Below are 7,327 nucleotides of genomic sequence, written 5' to 3'. Positions count from 1 at the left end.
TTAAAATCTGTGAAAATAGAGCTCTGAAATAAGACCTGAATAATGATATTTATAAAAAAGACTGAATAAAGATATGTAGAACAAGCTCATTGAGTAAGACTTTAAGCTCTTGACTCTGAAGAAACTGATGACTCTTATTCATCACTTATAGATCACTGTGAGAGTTATAGATCTGTAAAGAGTGAATCACTGATTAGTTCTATAAGAGTCAGAATAATAGAGAACAGATCTGCTGAGAAAAGATAATAAGATATAGAGAGATTTATATCTGACTACTAAGTAGAAAGAGAGAGCTTTACAAGCTTCTATGAATAGAGTATATAACAGAGAGATTAAGAAAAAGAGACTTTATTTCATCTATTTCAAATCAGAACATCTTCATATAAACTGTTCAGACAAAGTAAAATAGAAATTTGAAGAGTTATAAACAGAGTCAGTAACAGCCTTCTTAAGAGTCTTAAAGCTGATATCTGAATCTGTTACTCTTTTAATAAAAATATATACTTATAAGAAGAGACTGTGCTGTAATACTGTTATTCTATAAGTATAAAAAGTATTGATGAACTCAGAATCTCAGATCACTGTAGTGTCTCTAAAGCTCACAGAGTGAATAAGCTGAGTACTGAAAACTGAGAATCTGCTCTTATAATAAGCAGAATGTGAGAACTCAGATCTGAGAGCTGAGAGACTTATAAAAGCTATCTTTAAATTACAAGATCTCTCTGAAATCTAAAGAAGATTTATAAAAACTGTGATTATCACAGATATCACAGATAATTTATACTTGAAACTTGTATAACTTTAAAGACACAATTCATATATAGCTGTTTATAAGTCTGGTTTATACTTCTGATCAGTGTTGATAAACTCATTTATAAAGATAGAATTAGTTAATACTGTGAAGTTAATTAGAGAAGACAAGCTCATCTATATAATAACTTTATAAATGTTTAAGAACTTTATGATCATGAAAACTGAGCTTCAGATATCAGAGAAATACTGAGATCTTATAGAGATATTTAGTTCAGTTAAGACAGCTAAGCTTTCATCTCACTGTGAGAGAAATCTGATAATAAATTTAATAGAAGAATAGAAACTCTTCTAAGAATTAATTTATAAGCTCTCTCATTATAAGACAGAGATCTTACAGACTTATATAAAGAAGAATCTGAAGAATAACTTCATTCAATTTTCACAGATCTCTGCAGAAGCCTCTGTAATATTTATAAAGAAGAAGAATAAAGATCTTAGATTATATATAGACTATTATAATCTAAACTTCAAGATAATAAAGAGTTACTATTCTTTATCTCTGATTAAGAATATAATTAACTGTCTTACAGAAGCTGTTATATTTATATAACTGAATATAATCAATATATATACACAGCTATGAATACAGTCTGAAAATAAATAAAAGACTATCTTTAAAACTGCACTGAGATTATTTGAATATCTAGTAATATCTTTTGATTTGACTAATATCTCTGCAGTATTTCAGTCTTTTATTAATAAAACACTTTATATATATCTGAATATCTTCATAGTAATATATATAAATGATATGATAATATACTCTATAAAGAAGAAAGAACATACTGAGTATATATAAACTATGTTAAAGATCTTAGATAAGACAGAACTGTATATTAAGCTTATAAAGTATAACTTCAGTACTTATCAGATTAATGTTCTAGAATATGTAATTATTACAGATAATATTCAGATGAAATCTTTATAAGTTAAGACTATTCTATTATAATCAGAGTTAACTAGTATTTATAAGATTTAGATCTTTCTAAACTTTATAAATTTCTATAGATAATTTATCTTTGTATTTATAAGAATCTTTTTAACTCTCACAGATATACTGAAGAGTGAAAATAAGAAGAGATCATTCTATAAATAAAGAATAAAAAGATTATTAAGAAGAGAGAGCTGTAAGAACTTTCTTATCTCAGAAGCTCACAGAGTCTTTATAAGATTAAAATAGATATTCACAGATATAATAATACTATTTCACTTTAATTTCTTACTCTTAATTAGATTGAAGACAGATGTCTTCTTTTTTATAATTTCAGAAATAGTCTTATAACTATAGTTAAATAAGAACTGAGTTTCAGTGATCTTTTTCTTATAAAAGATGTAACTTATAAAGATTAACTATAACATTTATAATCAGAAGCTTCTTATAATAGTGAAATTCTTTTATTATTAATATCACTACTTTAAGAGTCTTCTGACAGTAATTACTATTAGAACTGATTATAACAGCTTATAATAGTTTACTTCAATCAAGAAACTCTCATAGCAGCAGATCTACTGAGCTCAGAGACTGAGTGAGTTCTGATTTAAGATAGAGCATATTAAGAGAACTAAGAACTTAGTAGATAGACTCTCTCACAGATCTGACTATATTAAGAAAATCAGAGTGACAGATACAGAGAGACTAGAGAAGACAGAAAAGCTTCATAGAATACTCAGACTGAGTGTTATAAAGAGATTAACTGAAGAGTCTTTCAATTCTCTGTGAGAGAAGAGAGAAAAGAGAGAGAAGAAGTCTGTATAACTGCTCTCTATAACACTGAGAGTTAACACTCTGAGAATCTCTGTGAGAATTCTTGAAGAGAGTATCTATAATCTGAAGAGTTTACAGACTTTAAGAAGTACTGTGAAAGATCTGATGTAAGAAGAAACAGAGTATAAATTTTTATAAGATCTTCTATTCAGATTGTCAGAACTATAACTGAAGAATAAATATACTCAGTATATTCAGAAACTACTCACAGCAGAAATCAACTCTACAGAAATAAAGAATTAAAGAGACTTAAATAATCTCTTATAAGAAGAGAACTGAATTTATATATCTGTGAATAAGTTTCTATGTATAGAACTTATTAAAAGATATCATAACTCTTTTCTAATAAGTTATTTTACAGATACTAGAACTCATGAGTTACTTATATACAAGTACTTCTGAGTGAAGATATAAGAGCTTATAAAGAAGATAATGAATTCTTATACTATTTATCAGAATTCACAGATAGTGTGATTCAGACTATATAAAGAACTTAGTTCTCTATTCATTCTGCAGAAACCTTGAGAATAGCTAGAAATAAATACTCTTATAAGTCTCTCTGAAAGTAAGAATATATATAATACCTGCTTTAACAGTGTGCTGATGATAATAGATCACTTCATCAAGATAATACACTTTATACTCACTTATAAGAACTTAAAGTCAAAGAATTTAACTTATATCTTCATCTGTGATATGATTTAGTTGTATGAGTTGTCTGTAAACATTATCTCAGATAGAGAATTAATCTTCACAGAGAAGTTCTGATTTGATCAGATAACTATACTTAAGATCTTATAAGATTTAAGTACAGCTTTTTAGCAATAGATAGATAATCAGATAGAATATCTGATAAGTATATTAGAACAGTATCTGCAGTACTTTATTAATTACAATCAGAATAACTGAGTACATTAATTATCATTTACAGAGTTCATATATAATAACTTAAAGCATATCAACACAGATAAAACTCTCTTTGAGATACTTACTGAGACTTATTCATGAATAATCTTGATGAATCTGTAAGAGTACACTATAGAGTGTGATAATATCTGTAAACAGGCTGAGAGAATTCAGAATATTCAGAAGAAAGTCTGTGAATTCTTAAGAAAGACTCAAGAGTATTAACAGAGATACTATGACTCTAAGTATATTATAAAGAGTTTTAAGAAAGATAATAGAGTCTGACTAAGTTTGAAAAACATCATTATACAGAGATCTAGTAAGAAGCTGAATCTCTTATAAACAGAGTCTTACAAGATTATAGAGAAAGTTAGCTTGCAGTTCTACAGATTAAAACTGTTACCTGAGTTATAGTTATATAATATTTTTCATGTCTCTTTACTCTGTGAATATAAGAAATTCTTAGAAGAGAACTCTGTGACTTATTACTCTATTTATAAAGCATTAGAGAGCGAAAGAGAATATCAGATCAAAGAGAGTATTAACTCAGAGAAGTGAGATTAGACTGACTATGTAACCGTGTCTGAAACCAGGATCAAACTTTACAGTTGTCATGTTGTCTAAAAGCATTACTTCTGATCATGATTTGTATTCATCATATTGATTTCAAATCACATTATTTCAAATATTAAAGATCTCAGATTCACTTTTCAAATAAAAATCTAGTTCTAGATAAAGAATATGTTTAAATTCTTAGTCACATTTTCATTCTGATTTCATTATTGAGAATGGCATTAAATAAGATTATGAAATCATTTCTCACTTACATAATATCATAACATAGTACTCATTTGTTGAAAATTCAATAGAGAGTATTATTAAATATCATTACTTTTCTGAATACAGATCATAATTCATATAATTTTAATTATAAAAAAATATAAAATACAAAAAGAAATAAAAAAACAAAAAATAAAACAAAAACAAGAAAAAATCACAATGAAAAAAAAAAAGAGAAAGAAAAAAAAATAAAAGAAAAATAAAAAAATAAAAAATAAAAACAAAAAAAATCAAGATCACAGAGTTATAGTATTCTTAAAATACTCACTTCTCAGAGTCTTTACAATATTCATCATCAACTGTGTATCTCTTATAGTGAGAATAACACAGCTGTAATTAGTTATTGTCTTAATATTATCTAATAAATAATCAGTATATATCTGTATAAATGTGAATAATTAGAAAATATACACTTAAAAAGTATAGTCAGAATGAACTCTGCTGTCACTTGAATAACATTAAGATCAGAACACTGAAATCAATGATTCTTCTCATTGATTTCACAGACAAGATATATAAAGATGATTTTGAGAAATATAAGATTCTCTGACTTCTGATAAAAATGAATCTCACAGAGAGACTCTATTTTCATAATATCAGAGACTGAGTGTTATCAAAAAGTGTTACTTTCATACAATGTATATGCACTTACTACAGTGATTTATTCTCTGCACATGTGACTGAGAGTTGCAGCTTTCTCATGCTGCACAGCTCTCTCTGAAATGCTGCTGCTGATTTGCAACTCACACAGTCTCTCAGTTCAGCACATACTGTGTATATACAGCTCTGCATGCTGAGACTGTGTTAGTCATTATAATCTGATGTGATACTCACTTTTCACAGGCCATGTTTTATTTGATTGAGAGAGAAGAGGAGAGGACACAACTGCTGTTTTATTTGAGAGAGAAATGAGTAATTGAATCTGTAGAAGATAATTTAATTTCTTCTATATTTAAAATTTGATTAGTTTATACTCTTCAATTTAAGAGTTTCTGAGAGTGTTTTAATAGTTTTCATATCAGCTTGAAATTAGTGATTGATTGAAGAAGAGAAAAGAGAGAAGAAAGAAATGAGAATAACTTATCTTTATAATATGAAAACAGAGAATTGCTGCAATCATTTATTCTAGTAACAAAGATCTGTTTTCTGCATGTATCTCTGATACAGATTATATAATAACTGCATACAAAGAATATCAACAGTGTATGTATTAAATGAAAATAATATTGCTATACAACACTGTAACTGTTTCTGTACATCTCTGAAAGCTGTTAATATTTTCTTTGAGTCTCTCTATATTTAATAAGTCAGTAATATATTTCAATACACTCTCTCTTTCATTATCATCATCATTATCATCATTATTATTATTATCATTATTATCATCACTATCACTATTATTATTACTATTATTATTATTATCATTACTATTATCATCATCATCATTATCATCATTATTATTATTATTATTATATTATTTCTGACTGTCTCTTCTACCTTCACCTCTCTTCAATACTCACTGAAATCAATCATGTCATTCTTCTTCAAATATTCTGCAGTTCTGTGAATCATCAAGACATGTGAGCACTGTCACAGATTGAAGAAAGAGAAGAAGAAGACATTTAAGCAAGAAGAGACAGATTGTAAGACATATTATAATACCTTGAAGAGACTTCATAAGAGAGTAGAATAATAACAATTTTAAGTAATACTTCTGATAGATTTAGACTGAACTAAGTATAGAAATAATACAGATAGTGTCACCTGTGAGAGATTGAAAAAGAAGACAGTGAAGAGTTTTATACAGTAGTAATGAGATCAGGAGAAGTTCTGAGAATGTTTTGAAATCAAGATAAAGAGAGAGAGAGAGAAGAAGAGTGTTACTGTAAATAAACAGTAATAGAAGAAGATTGAGAAGATGTTGAAGTAGAAGATAAAGAAGTCAAAACTGATAAGTTGTTTATTTATTAAGAGATAATGATTTTTAATAATACTTCTGTTCTCTAATTGATTAGTAGAAGCTGATAGAGAAGAAGAGAATTGAGGCCTTGTTCAGATCTTGAATGCACTTCATGATTCAGAATATTGAGAAGACAGCTCTGATCTCTGAGCATGTCAATCTGCTTACTGCTGAGATGAAACCTAAGACAGCAGATCAGAAAATGCAGGATTTTAAAGCACAGATTGACCTGGCTGAGAAGAAGCAGTGAAAATTCTTCTCTGAGAAGACAGTGAAGAAAGATTTTGAGATGATTATCATCTCAGATGAGGAGAAGAAAAAGAGGAATGAGAATAAGAAGTGAATTGTAAAGAATGATAAGAAGAATAAGAAAGAGAAGAAAGATAATGAGTAGAAAAAGTTTTTTTCTTTTTATATTAGTTAGTTGTAAGTTCATAATTATTAATAATTGAAATTAATTTTGAGTTTTCAAAAATTATTGTACAAGTTGTAATCAATGTCAGAAATAATATATATATATATATTTAACTATCATGATTCACAAATCACTATAATGTATAAGTATCAATATTTTTTCAACATTGATATTTATAATATTAATATATTTTTAATAATATCATCTGATAACACAATTTGATAACACTCTCTTTCACAATATTAATATATTTCAAGAAATATGACAGAGATTAATCAAGATTGTTTATTTACTTTTATATATTGATGATATTCAATCTGAGTTAGTACTAAAATTATAACTAAGCTAAGAAAGAAGATTATTTTCTCTTATAATAATTCTTCTTATATACATCAGTAATCAGTTATTATCTTTATTAAAAATAAATTATCATCTTTCTTAAATCTTTATTATATCTTCTGAATTCACTTCTTTTACTTCTTTCACTTCTATTAAAGATTCATAAACTCTTCAAGAAATTACTGTGAATTACAAAGTCTATATTATTTACAATTCAATACAGAATGCTCTCTTTCAATCATAATGAATAATTAGTTCATTCTTCATATCTGATTTCAGGTCATGAAAT

The sequence above is a fragment of the Blastomyces gilchristii genome, assembly GCF_000003855.2.
Source record: "Blastomyces gilchristii SLH14081 genomic scaffold supercont1.4, whole genome shotgun sequence".
In the NCBI taxonomy this organism is placed as follows: domain Eukaryota; kingdom Fungi; phylum Ascomycota; class Eurotiomycetes; order Onygenales; family Ajellomycetaceae; genus Blastomyces; species Blastomyces gilchristii.
The sequence above is the reverse complement of the archived record's forward strand: the minus strand, read 5'-3'. Positions refer to the sequence as shown.